At 50.9% G+C, this 25,494-nt stretch overlaps 1 protein-coding gene and 1 long non-coding RNA gene across 16 annotated transcripts in view; one reads left to right on the forward strand and one right to left on the reverse strand.

Moving 5' to 3' along the window:
• Positions 1-25,494, reverse strand: part of ST3GAL1 (ST3 beta-galactoside alpha-2,3-sialyltransferase 1) — a 116,100-nt gene that overhangs the window by 29,859 nt on the left and 60,747 nt on the right. For 11 of the 15 annotated variants that reach the window (XM_073999505.1, XM_045398735.2, XM_065519654.1 and 8 more), the window contains one exon: positions 14,391-14,445. The gene's annotated coding sequence lies outside the window, so the exon portion shown is untranslated. Of the gene's footprint in view, positions 1-14,390; positions 14,446-14,562; positions 14,682-25,494 lie in introns of those variants that run through there. The other 4 variants (XM_005564121.4, XM_073999503.1, XM_073999504.1 and 1 more) reach the window with 1 other exon arrangement.
• LOC135964825 (uncharacterized) lies at positions 1,910-13,843 on the forward strand. The gene is made up of 2 exons (XR_010577501.2): positions 1,910-2,107; positions 12,108-13,843. It is a non-coding gene; the product is annotated as an uncharacterized lncRNA (long non-coding RNA).

Here is a 25,494-nt window from a genome sequence, read left to right on the forward strand (position 1 = left end):
CTTTGGGATCAATGTCTAAACGTTTCTTTCCTCCCTCCTTCCTTCCCTCCTTTCCTACATACTCTGTGCTCAGCACGGGTCCCCAGGAAGAAGATGCAGTCCCTGGAAGCGGAGTGTGTGGAACTTCCATATGGAACTCTCCCAGTGCAGTCCCTTGTGCCCCTGTGTTATTACAAGGGGGTGTGTCTGACCTCCACTTTAATCCCTCATTCAGAAAATCCGCCTAATAAGAAACCTGGGCCAAGTGAGTCAGAGCTAGAGGCGCCTGGTTAGAAGCCTTGCTGGGCTTTAGCAAGCCCACCCCTGCCCCAGGATTCCTGCCACCTGTCCATCCCCCTGCAGCTAAGGGGTACTCCTGGCCTGATACCGCTGACCCTGGGTGATGAGGCCTTCTCTTTGCTGATATCCTTAACCCTCCCTGCTCCCTGGGTATCACACACAGGGAATTGTGATGGGAGACTGTTCAGAAACATTTAAGAACTCGGCAAACTCGTAGCTATCATCAACGAATAAGGCTAGAAACTAGAGTGGTATCTGCAAGCCACACGGCTCAAATACCCTATTGAGAGTTGCATCAATCCTGCCTGCATTTGAGGGTTCTCAGAGCACCCTGTTTCTTGTTGCAGCAGGGGTTCCTATGCTGGCCACTGTCTACAGGAGTGAGGGCTTGTTCCCACCCGCTGTGTGCTTCCCCTGACTGCAGGGGCTGGAAGCCTGGGAACTACATTTCCCAGCATCCCTGTCCACAGTGCTCTGGAAATGGTTGAGATCTGAGCAGTGATAGTTGGGATGGCAGGTGGGCGAGGCAAGAGCCTTCCTCCCTCCGGCAGTGGTAGAAGCTGCTTTGTGGCTGCCCCAGAATCTGGACTCCAGAACCTGCCTTCTTCCACTTCCAGGCAGTGGGGCAGCTGCAGATTCTGTCCTGACTTCCTGAAGTTTCGTGGCCTGTGGGCCTCAACCTGAAGCACTGCAGCCCAAACCCTGGAGGGCCCCCATTCTCACTGCCCTTCTCAGAACTTTATAAGCACTTGGATCCCTGAATCAAATCCTTATGCTTCAAGTTGCTGCCTCACTTCATTCCACAGATGTGGAAGCTGAGCTCAGAAACGGGAAGGGACTTTTCCAAAGATACACGGGAAAAGCGCACCAGGGCTAAAGAAAACCAGATGCCCAAGTCCCAAGACACACTTGACTCCTTAGACAGAACCTGCTGTGTTCTACAGGGCGGCTGCCCTGGAGTGGGTGTTCTTCCCATTCCCAGGGCCAGGATCTTAGGAGGTGTCATGGGCTGCAACTGAAAAGAGAGAGAGGGTGGAGCTTTGGGGAGGAGACAAGGTCGGGAGTTGGTTTAGCTGTTGCCACAAGGGGTCGAGGTCTGTTTGCGGTGACCCCCAGGAAGTTACATGGGCTGCTGAGCTTCAAGTTCCTCATCTATAAAGCGGGAGTTAGAATCCATCCCTACTTGAGGTGACTGCATAGAGCAGTAATGTGTCAACACTGAGGACACCTACCATCACCTTTGTCTTTTCTACACCCTGTTCTAAGCACAATACCGGTGCACATTGGCTGGGCCCACAACAAGCTCCCGATGAGGGTACTGGGTATTATCTCCAGCTTTCAGAGCTGGGACAGAGGCCTGCAGTGGTCAAGCCACCTACCCAAGGCCCTCGGCCGGTAGGTGTAAAGTCAGGATTACGGCCAATGCAGAATCCCAACTTCACATCTGCTGGTATGAAGTGGATGGTGCCAGGCTGAGGTCCGCCCCTGCCCTGGGCCTCCTTGGTGTCTGAGCTGTGGAAGAGGGACCAGCCTCTCCCCATTCCATGGTGGCAGTGCGAGCACTGGGCGGGCTTTGCGTGTGACGCAGCTCAGGGCCTGGCAGGGGCAAGCGTGAGCCTTCCTTTCCCTTGTTTTGTTTTCTCCTTGCAGCTCAGCTCCACCCGCTGAGTCACCCCTGAAGCTGGCAGCTATGCTCTCATGGCCGAGCCAGGCCTGGACCCACTCGATGCCGCTCTCCTTCCCCGGGTCAGGAAGGATCAGCCGTGAGGGAAGCCAGACCCATTTCCCTCCAGAAAACATCATCCAAGAGAAAGAGGACCACAGTGAGGTGAGGCTTGAGAGGAGGCCCTGGCCACTGCAAGGTAAACAGGTGATGACAAGCTCCCTGTCAATGGCAGGACTGGGGTAGACATTCCTCTCCTTCTATCGATTAAAAAAATCAGTCTCAAATGAAGCCAGTCAGCAACTGTGCTGCCCTGAGGCTGCCTGCGCCTCCCAGGAGAGGAGGGAACACGCACCCCAAGCCCCTGGGGACAGCAGCCATGGAGCACAGCGTGACTGGGGCCACCTCAGGAGCCAAGGCCAGTCAGCTCTTCATCTGTAAAATGCGACAATGATCCCAGCCCCTGCTCGCCTAGACTCGGCTAATTGAGCAAATTAATGAATACTGGTTAGTCCTGAGAGTCACTGTCTTTCTTTCTTTCTTTTTTCTTTTCTTTTCCTTTTTTTTGAGATGGAGTCTCGTTCTGTCACCCAGACTGGAGTACAGTGGCGTGATCTCGGCTCACCATAACCTCTGCCTCCCGGGTTCAAGCGATTCTCCTGCCTCGCCCTCCCGCGTAGCTGGAACTACAGATGTGCACCACTGTGCCTGGCTCATTTTTGTATTTTCAGCAGAGACGTGGTTTCACTATGTTGGCCAGGCTGGTCTCGAACTCCTGACCTTGTGATCTGTCCACCTCTGCCTCCCAAAGTGCTGGGATTACAGGCGTGAGCCACCGTGCCGTACAATCATATTACTAATAATCTTGAATATTTAACACACATTGGAATCAATACTATTGGCATATACATACATATATATATATATATATGTATGTATATAGTGCTTAGAACAATTCCCGACCATCACAAAAAGAATATTCAACATTAATATTAATATTAGGAAAATGTCACCTACCCGGGATCATCATTCCTCTGAGAAATTCAGAACTGCATGTGTGTGTGTGTGGATAGTGGCTGGCGGGGTTGAAAATGAAGAAGAAATGGCATGTGTGAGTTTCACACCTACTACATGCAGACACTTGACATACAGCATCTCACTTTGTCTTGGCAACATCTCTGACCTGGACACTGCCAAGCCCCTTTGTGGATTCTCTCTCTTGCTTTCATTCTTTCATTTGACAGTTACTCACTGGGCACCAGCTGTCTGGCAGTTACTGTTAAGTGCTGAACAAAACAATGATTAGACAAAGTAGAATGGCCGGGTGCGGTGGCTCATGCCTGTAATCCCAGCACTTTGGGAGGCTGAGGAGTGTGGATCCCTTGAGGTGAGGAGTTTGAGACCAGCCTGGTCAACATGGTGAAACTCCATCTCTAAAACTAAAAAAAATTAGCTGGGTGAGGTGGCGGATGCCTGTAGTCCCAGCTACTCAGGAGGCTGAGGCAGAAGAATTGCTTGAACCCGGGAGGCAGAGGTTGCAGTGAGCCGAGATTGTGCCACTGCATTCTAGCCTGGGCAACAGAGCGAGACTTGGTTGAAAAAAAAAAAAAAAAAAAGAGAAAAGTAGAATGATTTTCATCCTTGCTCACTGAAAACAACATCACAGGGCAGGACAGAGGCTGAGATTATTAAGGAATCACACAAAAGACCAGCTGTGATGGTTAGATGTGATTTATCAGCAGGCACGTGGCTTGTACCTGCCATCCCAGCTATGTGGAGCCTGAGGCAGGAGGATCACTTGAGCCTGGGAATTCAAGGCTGCAATGAGCTATGATCATACTCCAGCCTGGGGGAGTGAGACTTATCTCTAAGTAAATAAATAAATGTAATGAGCCAGCTTGGCTAGGAGTTTGGTCAGACACTCTAGGTGTTTCAGGGAAGGTAGCATGCAGATGTGGTTAAGATCTACAATCAGTTGACTTTAAGTAAAGGAGATGAATGCAGGTGGGCCTCATCCAATCAGTTGAAGGCCTGAAGGGCAAAAATTGAGGTTCACTGGAAAAGAAGAAATTCTGCCTCAAGATTGTAACAGAGAAATCAAGTCCTGTCTGAGATTCCAGCCCTCTGGCCTGCCCACCAGGTTTTGAACCTGGCAGCCTCCACAACTGCCTGAGCCAGTTCCGAAAGTTGAATCTCTTAACATGCATACACAAATATGGGATAGGCTCTGCTCTCCTGGAGAGCCCTGACTGGCAGCCTTCAGTGCCACGAAGCAGAGGGCATGGGAGGGACGGGCGGGTGTCTGGGGGAAGTGGTAGTGACTGAGGGTCCACAGGGTGGACAGGTGATTGGGCAGGGAGTGTGACAGCCTGCCAGGCAGGGGAAGCTACAGGTGTGAAGGGCTGTGGGGACAGTAGGTGAGTCCAAGGAACTGAAAGAAACAAAGTCAAGTGGATTTGTAAGACTGCAGCGGCACTGGCAGGCAGGGGTGGGCCAGGCAAGATCTGGTGGCCCGATGAGGTCTGGACCTCCTGGGAGCCACATGAAGCCCTGGAGGAAGGCCAGAGGGAGAGAGGGGACTGGGAACAGGCAGTGACTGCCTTGGTGCCCTCCCTGTTGGACAACCAAGGGCTGGTGGTCCCTTGCTTCTGTCGAATGGCCCCATCCACACATTAGCTGTGTTCTGGGGGTTTCAGTAAGTCTCTGTCCTCTTGTCCCTTCAGCCCTAGGGTTGGAAACAGCCCCACTATTTCCAGTCCCAGGGACTGCACCATATTTGCTGTTTCCCACACCACACTATGACTTTGTGAATAACCTTTCAACTCAGCTCCCCTCCACTGCCCACTTTTAATGCACCATTTGTGTCCTGCCAGCACCATGACCAGTCCAGGTGACCCCACAGACCTAACTCCAAGGGGCACAGCTGACAATGTTCTCTAAGCAATGAGTGCCCCAGGAGCTGTGCTCTACAGAAAGCCATGCCTCCAGCCCCACCCCGGAGACCCCTCTGAGGCGCTGGCCACCTCAGAGGATTTGCAAGAAGCGCATGAGTCAGCTGGATGCCCTGAGCTCTGGCCTCGCCTCCACCTTGGGTAGCTGCTCTCGCTAGAATCTGCCCAAACTCTGCTCCAGCTGCTGCTGGGGCACTCACCCATGGGGAGATTTCATCATCAGGCTCATGACACTGATAGGGTCTTTGGCAGGGATGGCACCAGGGGAACCCTTGCACCACTCAGCCAAGCTCAACACATTCCAGGTCCGACCAGGGGGACACCCCAAGCATCCTGTCCCCTAGGCTCCCTGATGACAGCACCAGCCCCTCCCACAGAAATGTAGTCAACACCAGTAGAGCCAGAGGGCAAGGTCCCCTTAGCCCGCCCATGGCTGCTCCAATCAGTGCCTGTGGCTTGACCACCGCCCACTCCCTGCCCACTCCCAGGCCCCTCTGGGAGTTTGATCTGCTGGGTCCTCTCCTGTTGTTCTCCGACTCCTGCCGGGCTTAAATATCAAAGAATCCTCATTGTTTGATAATTCTGCAGACAAAAGCCCATGGAATATCTCTAACTCGATCTAGTGGCCTCTGGTCCGCTCTCCTTCTCCCTATCTCCTGCCTCCCCACCTTATCTGTGTGTGCCTGACCCATCCGTAGCTAACACAGTTCTTTTGTGCGGACGCCTGGGTAAAGTCCCCAGGGGCTCTTCGGGTAGGCATTTGTTCTTTGGGCAGAGAAGGAAGTTGGGCTTTGAGAGACTACGCAGTATTTTAGGGACTAGCTAGAGTACAGTTCCAGGTCCTATGAGGGAGGTGACACCATAATCCCATTTTATAGAAGGAGATGCTGAGGCCCTTGGGCATCAGTAGCTTACTCCAAGTCATGTGGCTAGGAAGGGGTGAGGGCTGATTCCTGAGCCTGCTCTTCCATGCTTCACTGCCATACCTCTCACCCAGCTACCCAAGCATGCCTGCCATGCTTCAAGAACACAGCTGGCGGCATGCGTATCTTCACTGCTAGATAGTGAAGCCACAGACTAGGCCGGCTCCAGGATCCAGCCCGGGGCAGTTCACACATAGAAATCTGCTCATGAGGGACCAGTGCCTTCCAGGACATGACGCCAAGGGCCGTAGTGATCCACAAGTGGCAGGTGAATGACAACCAAAGGGAGAGGGAAGGCTGTGTAAGGCAGGTGGCCATGGAGACAGGGGGCTTAGCACTGACGGAGGAGGGCAGAAGGGGAGGGTAAACCAGGCCTGTGCCCAAAAAAGCACATGGTGGTGATGATGGAGACATCGGTATGTTTCAGCAAACAGGACGCCCTTCAGAGTGGCTGCTGTGGGTGGAGTTGGATCATGGAAATCCTGAGGAACATGGACTTGGGGACTGAAGGCAAGGGGGTGCCCGGCTGGCTTGTGAGCAACAGACAGCAGTGATTGCAACTGGCACATGGTGGCTGAACCGGAGAGGTGTGCACGGGACACCCTGTCGGAGTCGAGAGGGTGGCCCAGTCACCATGGGGGTGACTTGGGAAGCCTGTTTCCTTTGGAGCCTCTGTTTCCCTGCTCCTTTGTGCATCGACGCCTGCCCATTTCCCCCACAGCCCAGCAGTGCCAGCAGGTTGAGAGAACCCTTCGATGTGCTTGCAAATCTTCCTCTTTGCACCTTGGTGCCTCCTGCTTGTTCCTTTGCTGGGGAACTTGGGGGAAATAAAAAGATTCCCCTGAAGCACAAATAGTGGCTCAGAGTAGGCAGTGTGGAGAAGTGCCCCAGAGAAACACGATTAACCAGGATTAGGATCACATGAGAAGGAGGCGAGTATGTTTTCATATTCACAGCCTCACAAAAAGAATTTAAATCCACAAATCTTCTTATGTGTGTGGATTGAGGAGTGCTAAATTTGGAGTCCCAGGACATCCAAATGACATTAGAAGCGTGTAATGTGGCTAGGAATTTAAGCGGTTGCACCATAGGGCATTCAGGCTCACACCTGTCCCAGAACAAAGGATTTCTCCCCATTTGGGTGGTGCAGGAGGCTGATAAAAAAAGAGACAATTCAGAGCTCCTAATGCCCCTTGCACCTGCCCTCAGGCATCTGTCGCTGGTTCTAAAACCCTCAGCATAAAGGAAGGGCTGGGAGTGTGGCCGCCCTGGAGCTGAGATTCACAGTCTGACATGTGGCTTAAAGAGGCCCCTTCCTCCCTAGCCCCTGACTTCATGGAAATATTTTAACGCTACTGATTTTCAGGGGCATCCAGGAGGCGCCTGAGGGAGCCGAGGGGCAACCTCTAGCGGTGTTCACAACGGGGATTAAGATCACATTATAAACCCAGCTGCGACGATGGCGAGGCGCGCAGCACCCTCCAGGGTTCTGGGATGGGTGGGAACGTCAGGCGACAGCAGGCATTTGGCATGAACCATCCCATCCCCAGACACTGAAGGTTGGAGGGGTGTCACGGTGTCCAGTTGGATCACAGGATTAAAGTGCCCGGACCCAGGCCCAGCTGCACACCCATCCCTGGGCCCCAGAGGAGAGGAAGGGTAGCTCTCATCAGAAAGGGCCCAGCAGTCAGGAAAGGAGGGAGACCTCGCCCTCTTGACAAGGGACTGCCAAGTTGTCCACTGGGATGACCGAGAGCTGTCCATGGGTGGCCGGAGCAGAGGGGCAAGGATGGGCACCACGGGTCCAGGGCATGTTCAGAGCAGCTGAAGCGTGGCGGTCCTGGTGAGGCTCGGGATGGAAGATACGAGAGGACACTGGGCAGCTTGGGCCTGCAGAGGCCCAGCAAGCAGATAGGAGAGCAGGGGCCCGTTCTGAACAGGAGGCATTCCCAGAGCCTGTCCCTGGGGGACAGGAGGCGTGGACTATGGAGAGAGTGAGATACTAGTATTGATGTCTCCCCAAGTGTGGCCTCAGCTCACGAGTCCTGGAGATGGCTGGGGAAGAAAGCACTGGGTCCTGTCCCTAAAGTGCACCAACTCTGCACCAGGCACCAAGTCAGCACTTCTCTCAGGTTGCTTGTTTGACCTCAACAGCTTTACCAAGGGGGTGATATGTTCTCTTTCAAAGTGAAGAAATGGGGCTAGGCGTGGTGGCTCATGCCTGTCATCCCAGCACTTTGGGAGGCTGCGGCGGGTGGATCACTTGAGGTCAGAAGTTCGAGACCAGGCTGGCCAACATGGTGAAACCCTGTCTCTACTAAAAATACAAAATTATCTGGGCGTGGTGGCACACGCCTATAATCTCAGATACTTGGGAGGCTGAGGCATGAGAATTGCTTGAACCCGGGAGGTGGAGGTTGCAGTGAGCCGAGATCATAGCACTGCACTTCAGCCTGGGTGACAGAGTGCAACTCTGTCTCAAAAAAATAGAGTAAGATAAAAGGTGATCCCAGCAGCCCGGCTCCGGAGGCCCAGCTCTTCATTCTAAGAATCTACCTTTCAGCCTCAGCTGGTCTCTCTGGATGGCGCCTATGCGCCACCTGGGGGAGCGTTCATGCGGCAGGGGGAGTTCACCTCCACTCAGCCCTACTCTGCCCACCCTCCCCACAAAGTGATCACGAGTCCTCCTCACCCTCTGTCCAATGAGGAGGCAACTCTGGCAGGAGAGGTAAAGGGAGCTATGCTGAATGACTGCTGGGAATGTCCAAACACCCTCATGGCCAGAGGAGCAGGAGGCAGCTCTGTCCCAGTTCTGTCTGAACTGGTCACCAGGTGGGCATCCAACGCTGGGAGTGTGCCTCCCATCCCACGCTGCAGTCCCTTCCGGGACCTCCCGGGGGTGGGAGGACTGGACGCCTTGTCCCCAGCTGCCCATTAGAAGGCCTCCCACATAGGGAACACAGCATTTTAAAAACGTCTTGTTCTGCTCAACTTTAAAACACTCAAGTGCCATTTTATCTCCTCCCACAATGCAGCGACAAGAGGCGGGCCTTGCCAAGGCCGGCTGTACTGCTTAGGTCTTTGGGAGAAACCAAGACTGGAAAGGCACGAGGTCTAGGGATGGGGATGGCAGAATGTGCCCAGCACTGGCTAGAGACTGCCATCTGAATTCCAGCTCTAAAGCTTGGCCAGCTGGCTGAGCATCCTGGGGTGGGTAGAGGGTGCACATGAGTTTGCACGTGGGGGACACTGCGTGTAAGCCTCAGCTCCCTTCAGATGTACAGCATGGGTCGGGAGGAAGAAATGTGATCGAAAGAAAAACCACCCTGGCCAGGCGCGGTGGCTCACGCCTGTAATCCCAGCACTTTGGGAGGCCCAGGCAGGTGGACCACGAGGTCAGGAGTTCGAGACCAGCCTGGCCAATACGGTGAAACCCCGTTTCTACTAGAAAAATAAAAAATTAGCTAGGCGCGGTGGCACACGCCTGTAGTCCCAGCTACTCGGGAGGCTGAGGCAGGAGAATCACTTGAATCTGGGAGGTGGAGGTTGCAGTGAGCTAAGATTACGCCACTGCACACCAGCCTGGGCGTCACAGCAAGACTCTGTATCAGAAAAAAAAGAAAAAAAGAGGCCGCCCTGGCTATTTTCTCTTGCCCCTCTGGGGTTCTGACTCTTTTCACCTTCTTCTCTCTGCTTGTCCCCTAAATGACCAACACCATCCTTTATCTAGGAAGACACTGGCAGGCAAACTTTGCAAGCATGTCTGAGAGTGTGTGTGTTGTGCACCAGAGCTACATAGAAACATTAATAGCTTCTCAGTGAAGAAAGAGGATCATCAAAAACCTAGAAGGATAAATTATTAGGAAGAATTTGCTGTTTCTTATTAACTCAGAGAATAAGTCTTCAGATTCAATTTCTATTTACAAGGCCCCACAATATGCCTGGGAAGCAATGTTCTCCCTATTTTGCAGGTAAGATGTGGAGGCTGAGAGAGAATAAGAGCCTTCTGATACGCTGTGTTCTGGAATCTGTTCCAAGAATCTCATTCCTATTTGTTGACTGAGGCTCAGCTTCTGAAAGTGTTGACTGAGCTATCATTCCCCTTCAAACTCAGAAGAGTTCATTCTGAGCTCAGGCTTTGTGCACAAAAAGCAGTCAGATCTTTCCCACTTTACAACACTCCTGACCCAGGAATCTCACGTCTTCTGCCAGGATCCGTGAAACACTAACAGGCTAACTTGTTAGTAGCAGCAGGATAAAAGCAAATCCCAGACCTTGCAGCCTCTCCCGGCCTCCTCCATGCCATTTTCTCCTCCTGCCCCCACCTACCTGAAGCCTCCAGTGGGTTCTCTCCACACCCACAATGCAATCCAAGGCTCTCATCAAGGCCTGCAAGATCCTACATGAACTGGTCCCTGCCTACTCTCTGATTCCATTTTCCATGCCTTTTCCTTGTTCACTCTGCAGAGCTGCATCATCTTCCACGCTATCCCTCAAGCAGGCCAAGCATAGGACCTACGCACAGGCTATCTGTTCTGCCCAGAATGCTCTTCCCACAGGTAGTAACGTCATTCCTTTACTCCATTCAGGATGCTGGGTCAAATGGCAAATCCTTGCAGAAACTGTCCCTGAACCATGATATGTATCGGCCTCTGCATTTTTTCCTCTATTCTTTTATTTTTTTTTATTTTTTTGAGGTAGAGTCTCGCTCTGTCGCCCAGGCTGGAGTGCAGTGGCACGATCTTGGCTCACTGCAACCTCCACCTCCTGGGTTCAAGCGATTTTCCTCCTTCAGCCTCCCGAGTAGCTGGGACTACAGGCATGTGCCACCACGCCCAGCTAATTTTTTGTACTTTTAGTAGAGACAGGGTTTCACCATGTTAGCCAAGATGGTCTCCATCTCCTGACCTCGTGATCTGCCTGCCTCAGCCTCCCAAAGTGCTGGGATTACAGGCATAAGCCACACACATGACTAACTGACATTGCATACTTACATATAGCTGAAAGGATTCCCCAAGCAACTAAGTTTCTTGAACTCAAGGGCTTTCTTAGTTCCCTACTGTATTCCCAGAGGAGTGACCCTACACTCTCTTTTACAATCACCTGGAAAGTAGGCATTATCCCCACTTTATAGAAGAGGAAACTGAGGCTGAGAAGTCCAGTGATTGCAATTTACCCAATTTAACACTTAGTTAAATTGTTAGAGGTAGGATTCAGATCCAGATATGTGCAATGCTAATGCATTGTTTGCAGACATTTCTCCATGAGTTTCTTGCATTCCTACACATCTTGCTGGGTAGACAAAGAATGCGAGGCTCTGACTGCTCTGTACCTGGCTTGCATTTGCAGCAACCAATCCTGAGATATGCGGTAATGTCTCCCTCTGGGACAAAAAGCTGGCTTGCTCGCTGTCTGTCACAAGATGGTGGATCCCCCCAAGCTTGGTGTTCCTGTCCTATATCGTAACCCATTGCATGTGCAGGCATCTATATGGGCCCTCTGCATGCCCACTATGGCACTTAGGGGGTGAAGGGGAGCCGACACAAAAGCTCACGCCGCTTTTGAACTGCGAATAATAAAGTCAAGAACTCTCTGAGTTTTACCGAATAGAGAAAGTGGTCATGTTGCGCCTGAACTGCTGTGGAGGGCACGCGCTGTGTCTTATTTAGCCTTAGTACTCTCGGTATGTGCCCCTGGCCCCAGGCCCCTCTTAAGCACTTGTTTAATTGACAGGCAGACACATGGATTACCCAATGGTGCTGAATGATAATGGGCTTGCTGGTCAACCACTGAGCTGCCTGCTCCTTGGAGGGAAGCTGCAGGGCTGGGCTCCGAGTCACACAGCACAGGCGTTTTTTGAGCCTTCCTTATAAGAACTCTTCAGGAGCTTACAGGCCAGAAACCAGACAGAATTGCTTTCTATTATTTTTCCAGCGGAGTAAGATGCAGTTAATGGAAGGCTTAATAAATACTTCTGAGCACTGTGGAAACAGAGACATTCTGCTGCTTCTGGAAATGAGTTTCTGGTTCTGCAGCCACAGGTCTCAGGTCAAGGAGAGGTGAGAATGGGTGGAAGCTCTGGTCTAAATGTCCAAGACAGGATCACCAAGGTACTGCCCCCCTTTCTAGGACATCTCTTTGCTAAGAGCCAGAGGTCTACAGAATCAAAGGGGAGCTGACAGAAGCCCAGTCCCCATGCCTGGCTGCTACCTGCCTTAGAGGCAAAAAGGTTGTAGCGTTTCCAGACCACAGGAACATACAGATGACCACACCTTTCTGTTCCATTTTCAGAGTCTCCAGGAGGGGGCGAGACTTGCCCAAGGTTGTACACTGGCCGAGGTGGCACTCAGATGAGACTACAGCACATGACGAGGCACCTGGCCCTGCTGTGGAGCCCAGGGGTCTGGTTCCTAGAGAGCCTGGAGCCTCAGAGCAACTTTCCTGGGACGGGGACCAGGGCCTCTGCCGGCCATAATGGGCTCAATCCTGAACGCTGGTGTGTGGATGCTCTGGGATTGTCCAGGCCATGGCACCCAACGGGGATGGGGCTATTTTTCCCAAATACCACCCCTCTTCCGAGTTCTCGGACCCAGGAGCCCTTCTTTTTTATCAACTTATAAATCTATGTGAGCAAAATCAAAACAGAAAACAAAGTCAGAGAGAACCTGGGGTCCCTAACTCCTCAGCATGTCTCTTCCAGCACACCCAGCCCCACGAACCGCTCCCCCAGGAACTCGGCTGGTGCTACCACCACCCTGTGATGAAGGAGGGACCTGAGTCCGCACACAGGGGCCTGAGCCTAATGGCTGTGCCCAGACAGAGGTCCGGAGGTCTGTCAGCCACTGCACCCCCCCCCAGCCACTGCCTGCCTGCTGCACCTCCCTCCCTGAGCTCAGCACAAGGTCGGCAGTGTAGTTTCCAAAACTATTTCTTCTCCTATTTCTGTGGTTTTTGAATCTGGGTTCCTGCTCTGCCTGGAAAGACTGGCCTGACATAGTGGACTGCAGTGTGCTGAGAACTCACAGCTCTAGTTAAAGAAGGTATTTTGAGAATACATACAAAGCAAGAAGATGAAACCATTGCAAGCTTCATCAAAGACAGAAATTGTGCAAAGAGGATTAAGGACTAAGACAAGTAGTTTCCTATTATACACCTTTCTTCTGCCCCATGCAATTTTGTTTGATTTTTCTTGCTACACAACCCCCATCCCACTGCCACACTCCTGCAGACACTTGGAGGTGACTAAGGAAGGGATACTAGAGGTGAGCAGCCACTGTGATGGTGGTGGGGGGTGGGGTAGCAAACACCCAGAGAATCAAACTGAAAGAGCGTGCTGGTACACCAAGCATACTCTCTGCCTCAGGGCCTTTGCACCTGCTGTTCCCTCTACCAATACTGTTCCTACCCCAGAATTCATATGGCTTGCTCACCCACTGCATTCACGGTTCTGTCCAAATGCTTTTCCTTGGAGAAGCCTAGCCTGATCACCCTAAAATAGCATCGCTGTCTGTGCCACTTGTTCTGTGGCATTCCCCTTCACAGCCTTCATGAGGAACTAGCACTTGACAGTGGACTGAATGTCTGTCTCTCTGTCTTCCCCCACCAGGAGGCAGGCAGTTCAACCGACTCCCTGACTGCTGTGTGCCTGCTGGGAGCAGCAGTAGGCCCTCAATGAGTATGTGTGGACTGCAGGGACAGCGAGCTGTGAAACAGCAAAGCACTCAGCACTCAGGGAGCAAAGATTCATTCTGAGTTGTGCCTCCCAAGAGGTGAGGGTGTGGTTGGTTCTGGGCCTCAGTGTCCTCATCTGGAAAATGGGATGATTGTAACGGAACTTCCAATGAGCCCTGCCCATGAACAGCCACAGTGCCACTGTCCGGCTAGGTCAGGTGCCCTCTGATCTGTGAACTTTGTGTTTGGAGGGTTTTTTTGTTTTGTTTTGTTTTTGTTTTTTCCCCTAGCTGAGCTCTGCTTGCCCCTGACTGAGCAGACCAACTATCCTCAAAGAAGGGAAGGTAGAACTCAGCCCACAGACTTCCTTTGGCTTTTGCAAAAACAACAAAACCAAAAATACTACAAACCACACCGTGTAACTATGCAACCATCCAGAGTGGTGCTGAGTGAGACTGAGTCCTGCCTGCCGGGCTCCTCTGTGGTTGAGGCAGAACGTGAGGCACACAGCACACGAAGAGGCACCTGGGCCCTGCTGTGGGGTTCCAGGGGTCTGGTTCCTAGAGATCCTGGGGCCTCGGAGCAACCCTCCTGGGAGAATGGACCCAGGACCCTGCTGGCCACAGTGGGCTCGATCCTGAACCCGGGTGTGCTGAAGCTCCGGGTTTGTCCCAGCCACGGCACCCACTGGGAATGGGGCTGTTTTTCTCAAACGCCACCACCCTTCTGAATTCTTGGACCCAGGGGCCCTCTCCTTTCAACCCAGGAATCTGTGTGAGCACCATCAAAACAGAAAACAAAGTCCCAGGTCTCCCCATTTTAAGGCAAAGAAAGCAAGGCAATTTAGAGCACAGGTTCTGGAGTGAAAGAGAGCTGGGTTCGAATCCCAGCTCTGCCACTTACCGGCTGTGTGACCTCAATGGAGTCTCTTAACTTCTCTGAGCCTCAGTTTCTTCACCTGAAAAATAGAAGAAAATACTCAGGACACTGAGCATGGGGACAGGGCGTGAGGATCGGTGAGACAGTTTCTGTCCCTGCTTGGCTCAGATATACACAGTAAATGCTAAGTGCTCACATGAAGCCTCTGAGCCCTATCAAGGCACTCAGTGTGGGGAAAGAAGATAGTCACTTAAGGAGCACTGGACGGGAGCCAGGGGACCTTCGTGCAGAAGCTTCCTGTCCCAAACTGCAAACAGAAAGCTCTGAGCTGCATGAGCTCTAAGACCACTTCCTGTTGTAAAAATACTAAATTTGGAGAGCCTGCCCCAAAGAGTTTTAACCAACGTGCAAAACACTGAAATGGGGGAGGAATGAGTCAAAGAGGGCCAGGACAAGCGGATCTTGCTCAAACCCTGAAGTATAAGGACAGGTGGAGTAAACAGAAAGTGAGAGGATGGCACATCCGTTTTCTGGGACCTGCTGTGTGCCCGGCACTGGGTTAAGGCCTTTCACATCCATTATTTAGCCTCATGACAGTCCCTTGGGGTAGCTCCAGCCTCACCATCACACACAGAGTGAAACCAAAGCTCGGAGGTCGAGCAGCTCGGTGGACTAAGGGGGGCAAGGGCAAAATGGGGACTGGAACCCAGGTCTACAGGTCAAAGGCTGTTCTCACCCACCCCCAACCCCAAGGAAGTGTGTGCATTCACAATAGGGCTGGGGGCAGGTCACAGATCTCATTGGGCCGGGGCAGGAGGTAGTTCTGAGTCTGGCATATTCTTCTAACTGGCAGGAAACAGACAGCTAGGCATTTTGTGAAGGAACAGAGAGATGTGAACCTAAGACTCAAGATCAGAGAAGTGGTGTTGCCATTGCTGTAATTTTTTTCCTAAATCCTGAATGAGAAGTGGGTGCTCAGTAGGGGGCAATAACAAATGATAATCATGCCCTACCCACGGCTGGCAGTAGCTTCGGTCACAGCTGCTTTTGCGCCTGTCACCTGTAATGCACTTTTCCACCAGGGACAGGGATAAAAAGAACTTCCTGAGCTGTTAAGACTGCCTGGGCCTCAATCTCACCCTCTCCCCACAGTGTACCCATCATGCCCCATCAATAATGGATGAGTCGGAGGCCTTCAGACATTAATATCACACCGAGAGGCCCACGGGGGCCTGAAGGAGGGAGCAGGTGCCCAGGGAGGGGCTGCCTTGCCTCTGACTCTCTAGAGAAACAACGCGAAAGGGACATTTTTAGTTTAATTAAAAGTAAGTACTTTTCAGAACAAGCAACATCTGCTCTTTGTGTCCTTTTCCCCAACAGTGCAGGGAAGGTTGTAGGGAGGAGACACAGCTTGACATAATTAATGTCACCTGGGTCTGAGGGCAGTGATGAGGGTCGGGGGCTATGGAGCAAGGCAGCCTGGGTCCAATTCCCAGCCCTGTCATTCACTGGCGGTACATCCTGCCCGGAGTCACTTAACCTCACTGTGCCTCAGTTTCCTCATCTGTAAAGAAAAAGAATAATAGAGCCCACCTCCTAGGGTTGCCAAGAAGATTAAGAGGGTCAATGAATATGAAGTGCTTAAAGCATTCCTGGCCTGTCAGCAATGCTCCCTAAGGGCTGAGCTATCATCATCTTCATCATCATCATCACCTTCTACTCTGGGCCAGATGCTGCACATCTCACAGAAGGTATCTTTGTTCCTGTTTCCCTGATGAGGAAGTTGAGACTGAGAGGGTCAAAAATGCACTGCATCAGTCATCATACAAATAACGAATTAGCAACGAGCTGGGAGGACGCCAAGAACTTTCACCTGGTGCTCTCCCTCCCAACGCTGCCGGGCTGAGCCACACCAGGCAAGGGGACTTGGACAGGCTTGGCTGTCCCCACGGCCTTTAATCTGTCCCTCCTCAGCTAACAGAGCTCTCTACTAAACAAACAGCCTCAGACATCGTTCTTTCTAAGCAAGGCCAGATGTGGGAAAGGTAACACGAGCGAGGATAGAAAAATCCACACAGGCTTTCTCAGTGTTGCCACGGAATCCCAAGAGGTCGCCTTAAGCCTGGGTGGTTCTGTGTCTGTGGGTAGCTACTCAAGAGCAGGAAAACACTCACTCAGTGAAGGATGAGGATGGGTGGGGTAAACAGAAAGTGAGAGGATGGCACATCCTTTTTCTGGGACCTGCTGTGTGCCTGGCACTGGGTTAAGGCCTTTCACATCCATTATTTAGCCCCATGGCAGTCCCTTGGGGTAGCTCCAGCCTCGCCATCACCCACAGAAGGAAACCGAAGCTTGGAGGTCGAGCAGCTCGGTGGACTAAGGGGAGCAAGGGCAGAATGGGGACTGGAACCCAGGTTTGCAGGTCAAAGGCTGTTCTCACCCACCCCCAACCCCAAGGAAGTGTGTGCACTTAGGCATAACCCAAAAACTGCCCCAGACACAGGCAGCGAGAGTAAGTTCTCCTGTGCCTGTCCAGCCTGGCCCTATCTGGCAGGGTCATTAGGTGCTGTCTTAAGGTGGGGAGCAGTAGCTGTGGGAGGGGGTTTGGAGAATTACTGTCAATTTGGAATCTATAAGAACATTTCTGTAAAAGAAACAATCTCTCTGGCCGAGTGCAGTGGCTCAGCCTGTAATCCCAGCACTTTGGAAGGTCAAGGTGGGCGGATCACTTGAGGTCAGGAGTTCAAAGACCAGCTTGGCCAACATAGCGAAACCCTGTCTCAACTAAAAATACGAAAATGAGCTAGGTGTGGTGGCAGGTGCCTGTAACCCCAGCTACTTGGGAGGCTGAGGCAGGAGACTCGCTTGAACCTAGGAAGCAGAGGTTGCAGGGAGGCGGAGGTTGCAGACAGCCAAGATTGTGCCACTGTGCTCCAACCTGGGTCATAAGAGTGAAACTCCGTCTCAAGAAAAAAACAAAAAACAAAAACAACAACAACAACAACAAAATCCCAATCTCAAGCACTTTGGCTCTGAGCACTACCCAATACTTAGGAATAGCCACAAAAGGCCACGGGCAAATGAAATCTGCTGAGATTTTGTGGACAAAACAAGCTTTGTCTTAATGAGATGCATCCTGGCTGGCAGAAGACGGTGGCTTGACCAAAGTCACCAAGCAGGTCAGCAACACAGCAGCGAGTGCAGCCCAGGGCACCTCAAACCCTGCGTGCCTTCTGTCAACTGCCTCAGGATTCACTGGGGCACACAAGCATCCATTTCCTGGTCACCTCATTTATGCCAGGAATTGGGAGAGGTTGCAAAGGACAAAGAAAGCAAATGAGGCATTATCATTGCAGGGAATGCCCAATCATGATACTGTGGGGCCTGCTACCACCAGGGCACTAAGAGCAGCCTAGCTCTTATTCAGTGCTTGCCTGTAGGCCAGACACTATCCTAATCCATTTAAATCATCACAACAGCGCTGCAGAATTGGCCCTTGCTATGGACTGAACTGTCCCCTACACCCCCACCAAATTCATATGTTGATGCCTTAACCCTCAAGATGACTGTATTTGGAGATAAGACCTTTAGGAAGATAATAAGGTTAAATGAGATCATAATGGTGGGGCCACAATCTGCTAGAACTGATGTTCCTATTAAAAAAAAAAAAAAAAAAAAGTGCCAGAAAGCACTCTCACCATATGCACAGAAGAAAGTCATGTGAGGACAAATTAGAAGGCAGCCATTTGCAAGCCAGAAAGAGAGCCCTCATCAGAAACCAACCCTGAGGACACCTTGATCTTGGGCTTCCAGCTTCCAGATCTGTGAGAAAATAAATTTCTGTCGTTTAAGCCACCGAGTTTGTGATATTTTGTTATGGTAGCTCTAGCAAATTAATGCAGGACTATAATTATCATCCCCATTTTGCGGATGAGAAAGCTGAGGCACAGTGTGGTCAAGCACTTTGCTGTAGGCCATATGACCACAACTATTAAGTGACAGAGATAGGAGTCAGACCCAGGCATCTGTCTGCAGAGCCCAGTGCGGCCCAGCCAACTGTATTATGCAACTATTTATCCCCCTTCTAGCACCCTCCACCTCTCACTGTGGGAGGACAGACAATATCCCTCCCTGCTCCACTGACATTGGGCTTGGCCACGTCACTTGCTTTGGTCGACAGAGTATGTGCGGTTCTAACGTGCCATCTCTGAGCAGAAAGCTGAAATTTGACTACGTAGTTCTTTCAGTTCTGGTTAGAGGACAGCATGTCCTGGTTAGCGACTACCTTCACCCTGGACCTTAAACTGAGAAAATTCACAGAGCTTTGCTGAGCCACAGCTGACCTGCAGGTTACCCAGGCATTTTCACTTGTAATGAACAAGAAATAAACATTTGTTGCAAGTCACTGAGCTTGGAAGATTTTGTTATGCAGCAAAGCTGACAAACAGAGTTCCTTTTGCAAGCATTCTATCTCCCCCCAACAAACGTTTGATTTGTAAGAACTGAGTAGGTGGTCAGGAGATCCGACTCCCACTCAGGCTCTGCAATTTTGCAGCTCAGTGGCCATGGATAAGCCATTTCATCTCTGAACTTCAGTTTTCTCATCTGCAAAACAGGGATAATGAGCATACCCATGTCCTGGGGCTGCTGTAAGGATTCAGTGAGAGGTGATAAGAGTTCCCAGCACAGTGTCTGTAATGATTAGGATCCACTGTCTGCTCCCTCTCTGCCCCATCCCTGACACCCCTCCTTGAAGACCCTCCCTCCCTCCTTTCCTTCCTCCCTCCGTCCAGCCCCCCACTCCCTGGTTGCCTGGAGAACCTCCACCCTAGCTGGGCCAATTGTTCTTCGATCAATTGTTTTTCTTTATCTGTGTCTTTAACCTGCACAGACTCCTCTGCCTGGGTTTTACAAATGGAAAGTACATCGCAGCTCCACCCTAGGCCTTATCCTTAACAAGGACTTTCTGATTTCCTGAATCTCTCCAGATGTAGTGAAAGCAGGTAGATGTCAAGTGTATGGGAACTACATGGCATTTCCTAAAAATAACTGAATGAGAGTGCAGAGAAAAACATGCCCACCTTTCAAGGCAGCGATGGCGGCACTGTGAATTATGTTTATGATGAGGTAATGTATCAGGGCTGAAGATAGAGGAGTTTGGATTAGAATCAAATGCTGCTATTTCAGCACAGCCTTACAGTAGGTGCTCCCTCAGCCAGGCAGTGTGCAACGTCTACACTGTACATGGAGAGGAGGGAAGGCTGGTCCTGCTCAGGGAGGTGGCAGGAAGTAGGCTGGGAGGAGCAGAACGTCACTGAGTTCCTGTGAAGTGAAGGCTGGGCTCTCCTGGCCCGGAGAGCCACTGAAGCCCAGAATGGAAGGTAGGGTGGGAGGGCAACTGGAGAGTCTGACTCCTCTCCCCCTCCTCCAGTCCTGCATCACAGATGAGAAACTAAGACCTGGAAAAGGGGAGTGTCTTCCCCAAGGTCATGTAGCCAGCCAGCCTCAGAACTTGGACTAGAACCCAGTCTCCTGAGACCTGCTCAGGCATCATTCCATCGCCTCCTGCTCAGTTAGAAGGAAATGAGATTCCTCCCTCTTGCTGGCTCGGAAGGCAAATGTCAAGTTTCTCTACTCTTGTGGGTGGATTTACCAAAACTCAATCCAATCCAATCAGCTTTTCTTTGAGTCATTTCAAAACATCTCCCCTTTCTGGGAAAGAATCAAGCCCATTCACCCACTCCCTGGGGCCTGGAATTGAAAGTGGGTAGTGAAGTGGGAAGTCAATCCCAGGCATAAAATAATAGCTGCTTGTTTCTGGTTTAGGTTTTTGAGCTCTTATTTGTTGGTTTGTTTTTCCCCCAACTCCTGAGATAGGCCATGTTGGGGAAGAGTGGCCATGGGAAGGTACAGGCTCTGCCCTCAGGAGCTGTCAGTGAAGAGTATGAGATAGGACCTTCTATGATCGAGAAGAGACAGGGGAGTTCAGCATAGGTTGGGCTACGCAAGGAAGGCTTCGGGGAGGAGGTCAGACTGGCAACTCTTCTGGAAAATCAGAAGAAGATGACAAGGCAGAAGAGAAAATGAATTCCAGTTTTGGAGGGTAAAGTTTTGAAAAGGAGTGAGGAGGACAAACATTCCAGGTTTCTGTTTTTTGGGGGAACAAGGCGGAAGTAGAAAGAGTTGGTATTGGGTAGGAGAATCCACGATCTCAAAGTTCAGGAAGCTGGGTGGGAGTGAGCCTCAATTTCTTCACCTGCTAAACAGAAAAGACAGGCTAACTCTGCAGACATCTGGGGGTGGTCAATGATGTAATACATGTGAAACATCCCAGAACAGTCACTGCAGACAATTGGGAGTTGCAGTATCCAATGCAGCATCACGGTTGACAGACAATTCTTTATGGGTCTCTTGCACTTCCGTGTGTCTTGCAAGCAGAAGCACAGGGAGGTTTCTTTTCTGAACTACCTTTTTAAGGAGGCACAGAGCATGGAACATAGAGACAGTGTCTCCTTCCAGAGCAGGGCTCAGGTGTGCTCACTCTCCAGGATCATGAAGATAATGATAACTTTTCCAAGAGAAAAGTTGAGTAGGTTCACTTGCAGACCGTTATTGTAAAAGATTGAGGTTCCTCATCTATGAAGCAAGCCCATGAGACTTGGGGTACAAGTAGAAATGATGCAAACGTGAAACTTAGGCTGCCTGCTGTGCTGGAGAAAAGTCTTCTGACTCTAATCCAGGAAGCTGCTATCTTTTGTCAGCATCTGCCAGCAAGCTAATCTGTTGGCTTGCAAATAGGGTGACATCTCAGGTCTGTCACAGTTCTTTATGTCTACTAGCCTCACGTGGCTATTTCTTTTTTTTTCTTTCTTTCTTTCTTTTTTTTTTTTTTTTTTGAGATGGAGTTTCACTCTTGTCGCCCAGGATGGAGTGCAGTGGTGCAATCTTGGCTCACTGCAATCTCCAACTCCTGGGTTCAAGCGATTCTCCTGCCTCAGTCTCCTGAGTAGCTGGGATTACAGGCGCGTGCCACCATGCCCGGCTAAGTTTTGTATTTTTAGTGCAGACAGGGTTTCGCCATGTTGGCCAGGCTAGCCTCGAACTCCTGACCTCGCAGCTCGCCCACCTCGGCCTCCCAAAGTGCTGGAATTACAGGTGTGAGCCATCGCGCTCACCCGCTATTTCTAATTAAACGTATATTTTAAATTTAAAATACAAGTCCTCAGTTGCACTCATTAATTAACTAATTAATGCCACTAATTAAATTAATTGAATTAATTAAAATTGAATATAATTTAAAGAACAGTTCCTCAGTTGCACCAGCTAAATTTTAAGTGCTTAACAGCCTCATGTGGTTAGCAGCTACTGATCTGGGCAGTACCAACATAGAGCATTTCCATCATTGGGAAAGTTCTATTGGAGAGTGCTGACCGAGAAGTAGAGAGCACAGGGTCTGGGCCAGACTGACTTGCATTAATCCTTGTTCTATTCCTCACTGGCTTTGAGACTTTGAATAGGTTATCGTACCTCACTGAGTTTCAATTTTTCATCTATAAGATGAGAACAACAGGACTGACCTGATGGGGTCCTCGTGAGGCTCACACAAGACCACACATACAAAGTGATCTGCCCATCTTGGGGAGGTGGCATGGGCTCCCTAAATAAGAACAAATATTTTTAGGTATTGAGCAAATAAATGGCAGATCTCCTTTGTATTACAGTGGGAGATGGTGATGGGCAACCTTGAAAGATAGGATTGGTTGGAAGAAACTTGGCAAACCGCGGCTGGGCACAGTGGCTCACATCTGTAATCCCAACACTTTGGGAGGTCGAGGTGGGCAGATCACCTGAGGTCAGGAGTTCGAGACCAGCCTGGCCAACATGGTGAAACCCCTGTCTCTACTTAAAATACAAAAATTAGCTGGGCGTGGTGGTATGCATCTGTAATCCCAGCTACTCGGGAGGCTGAGGCAGGAGAATGGCTCGAACCTGGGAGGTGAAGGTTGCAGTGAGCCAAGATTGTGCCATTGCACTCCAGCTTGGGGGACAAGAGTGAGACTTTGTCTCAAAAAAAAAAAAAAAAAAAAAAGAAACCTGGGCCGGGTACAGTGGCTCACGCCTTAATCCTAACACTTTGGGAGTCCGAGGTGGGTGGGTCACAAGATCAGAGGATGGAGACCATCCTGGCTAACATGGTGAAACCCTGTCTCTACTAAAAAAAAAAAAATTACAATAAATAAATAAATAAATAGAAATAAAGAAACTTGGCAAACTGCAGAGGGATCTCAAAACCCAGGCCTATAAGTTGGGCCTTGACCCAGAGATATTTGGGAGTCTCAGAAGATTATAGGCAGCGGGAAGGAAAGACGGGAATCCAAGAATTCCACATAAGACACGTGTTCTAGACTCTGGAGTCCAGGTCATTTGGTGTTTGAATCAGATGCCAGGTGACAGTAGGGAAGACCAATGAGTGAGCTTCCATGCTGTTGGGGGAAGATGCATTCTCAAATCCACTACTCATCAGTAGGGGAAACCATAGGCTAGGGTTCCTTGACTTCCCTCTTCGCTCCCTGAATTCCTGCAGTGCTTGCTGGGGCTGCCTGGAGAAAGAGAAAGAACAGGAAGGCACAGTCTCCTGATGCGTCCTCTCCCCGACCCACGCCCATGGAGATGGTGGGGAAGGGCACAGGCTTTGGCCCAGGAGGTTGGCTTTGAGTCCTGGCACTGCCATTCCTAGCTGTGCGGTGCCGGGATGGGATTTCACCTCGGCCAGCCACGGCTTCCACCTTGCAGGCACTGGCATTACAAGGCCCATTTCTCGGGGTTGCTGGGAAAGTTAGATGAGATAATATAGGCCAAGTTTCTTGAAGAGTTCCTGGCACATTGTAGGGACATGAAGAAAAGACTTATTGTGTGTTTCTTCTCCAGGCCGGCCCAGAGGACGAGCAGGAAACCTGAGCGGCGTGGAGGGCAGGGGATGGTAATCAAGAACCGCTGGACTTTCCTTAGGTAGCAAATTACGCCCAGTGACCCTCGGAGCCACTTCACCTGGAAAGGCAGGTTTCAGGTTTTCATTTCCTTAGCTGGGGTCAGGCTACCTGGAAGGTGCTGGGTCCCTGCAGGGTAGATGCTGCTGGCACTCTGCCCAGGGGCCTCTTCTGGCTGGGCCACCACCCCTCAGCTGCTGTGACTATTGGCTGCTGACAGCTCGCAGCTGTCCCTTGATCCAGAGAACTGCCTCTGGCCACACAGGAGCTGCCTCCCCTGGGAGGTGCCCACCCTCTCACCCCCCACACCCTAGGCAGCCCACAGACAATGACGGAGGGACACGGGGTTACACAAGGTTGGCCTCCTTTGCCTTTTCCTTCGGTCTCCCCCGCTGATGGTAAGTACTAGAGTTGAAAAAAAATGCACCTTTCCCCAACAGCATGGAAGCACGCTCATTTCTCTTCCCTACTGCCACCTAGAGTCTGAGTCAAACACCAAACTACCTGGACTCCAGAGTCCAGAACACGTTTTCTTATGTGGAATTCTCGGATTTCTGTCTTTCCTTCCTGCTGCCTATAATCTTCTGAGGCTCCCAAATGTCCCTGGGTCCAGGCCAAACTTTTAGGTTTGTGGGACAGTCTCATGGTGCAGTTTGTGCTCTGGGATTGGCCATAGTATCTAGCTGGGAGTATATCCCTGCTCAGCAGCTCCCCTGCATAGCCCTGTGTCCCCCATCCTTTCCCTGGAACACTTCCTCTGCAATCTACGTGCACGGAGTCCCAGACTCAGGCCCTGCAGGGAGGAAACCGAGAGCCCTGTTTGAGGCTGATCTCCGCAGCGACTGTAAGGAAGAGACAACCTCAGACGCAGGGCACTCGCTCAAATTCAGAGACCTTCTTCGAGAGCTGGGAGGATCCTCAATAACCACTGGGTCCAGACTCTTGGCTTCTGTGAGGAACCAGAGCTATTGGTCATTTAGTAGAGACTTGTTAGGTCCCTAGAATGTTCCAGGCTCTCTTTGGGATACTGGAGATACAATGAGGAGTGAAATATATAGTCCCTCTCTCTGAAAGCTTGTGTATCATACAAAACGGTGCAGATAATGGTAAATGCTTTTACACAAAACCCCATGGGACTTGGAGGCAAGCAGAAACGACACAAGTATGAAACTCAAGCCGGCTGCCCGCTGTGCTGTGAGTAATGAAGTCCCTCGTCTCTGATCCAGGAAGCTCCTGTCTTCTGCCAGCATCTGTCAGCAGGCTAATTTGTCAGCTTGCAAATAGGGAGACATCTCAGGCTTGTCACAGTTCTTTACAGTTACTAGCCTCATGTGGCTATTTCCAATTAAAATTAAATTTTAAGTTTAAAATGCAGTTCCTCAGATGCACTCATTAATTAACTAATTAGTGTTCCTAACTAAATTAGCTAATCAATTAAAATAATTCGCTAATTCACTAAAATTGAATGAAATTTAAAGCACAGTTCTTCAGTGGCACCAGCCAAATTTCAAGTGCCTAGTAGTCTCATGCAGTGAGAGGCTACTGAACTGGACAGTACAGATATTGAACATTTCCGTCACTGGGAAAGTTCTATCAGAGAATACTGGTTGTACAGTTGAGGCACAGGGTGTAGGGCCAGACAGAAGTGGGCTCTACCCTTGCGTTTCACTTGCTTCGAGACTCTGAGTGAGCTATGGAGCCTCTCTAAGGTCCGTCGGTAAAATGAGAACAGGACTGACTTCACAAGGCTCCTGTGAGGATCACAGGACACCACTGCAAGTGACAGGGCATGGGGCACCGGGGAACTGTGAGACTGAGCTCCTGAGTGAGCCACTTGCAAACACCAGGTGAGGAGAGTGGAGCTCAGGTGGAGGGACATGCCAGTGGGAGATCACAGGGTGGAAAGGAGCTGGTGGTATTCAGCCAGTGTGGGGAGTAAAAGGGATAATTTTACAGGACGAGGTCAGTGAGGGAAGCAGGGGCAGATCATGTCCCTCTGGAGGGCAGTGACTGTAACCCAGCAAATTAGTGAAGGAGGGTCAGGCGCCGTGGCTCACGCCTGTAATCCCAGTCCTTTGGGAGGACAAGGCGGGTGGATCAACTGAGGTCTGGAGTTCGAGACCAGCCTGGCCAACATGGTG

Source organism: Macaca fascicularis, chromosome 8 (genome assembly GCF_037993035.2).
Source record: "Macaca fascicularis isolate 582-1 chromosome 8, T2T-MFA8v1.1".
Classification (NCBI taxonomy): Eukaryota; Metazoa; Chordata; class Mammalia; order Primates; family Cercopithecidae; genus Macaca; species Macaca fascicularis.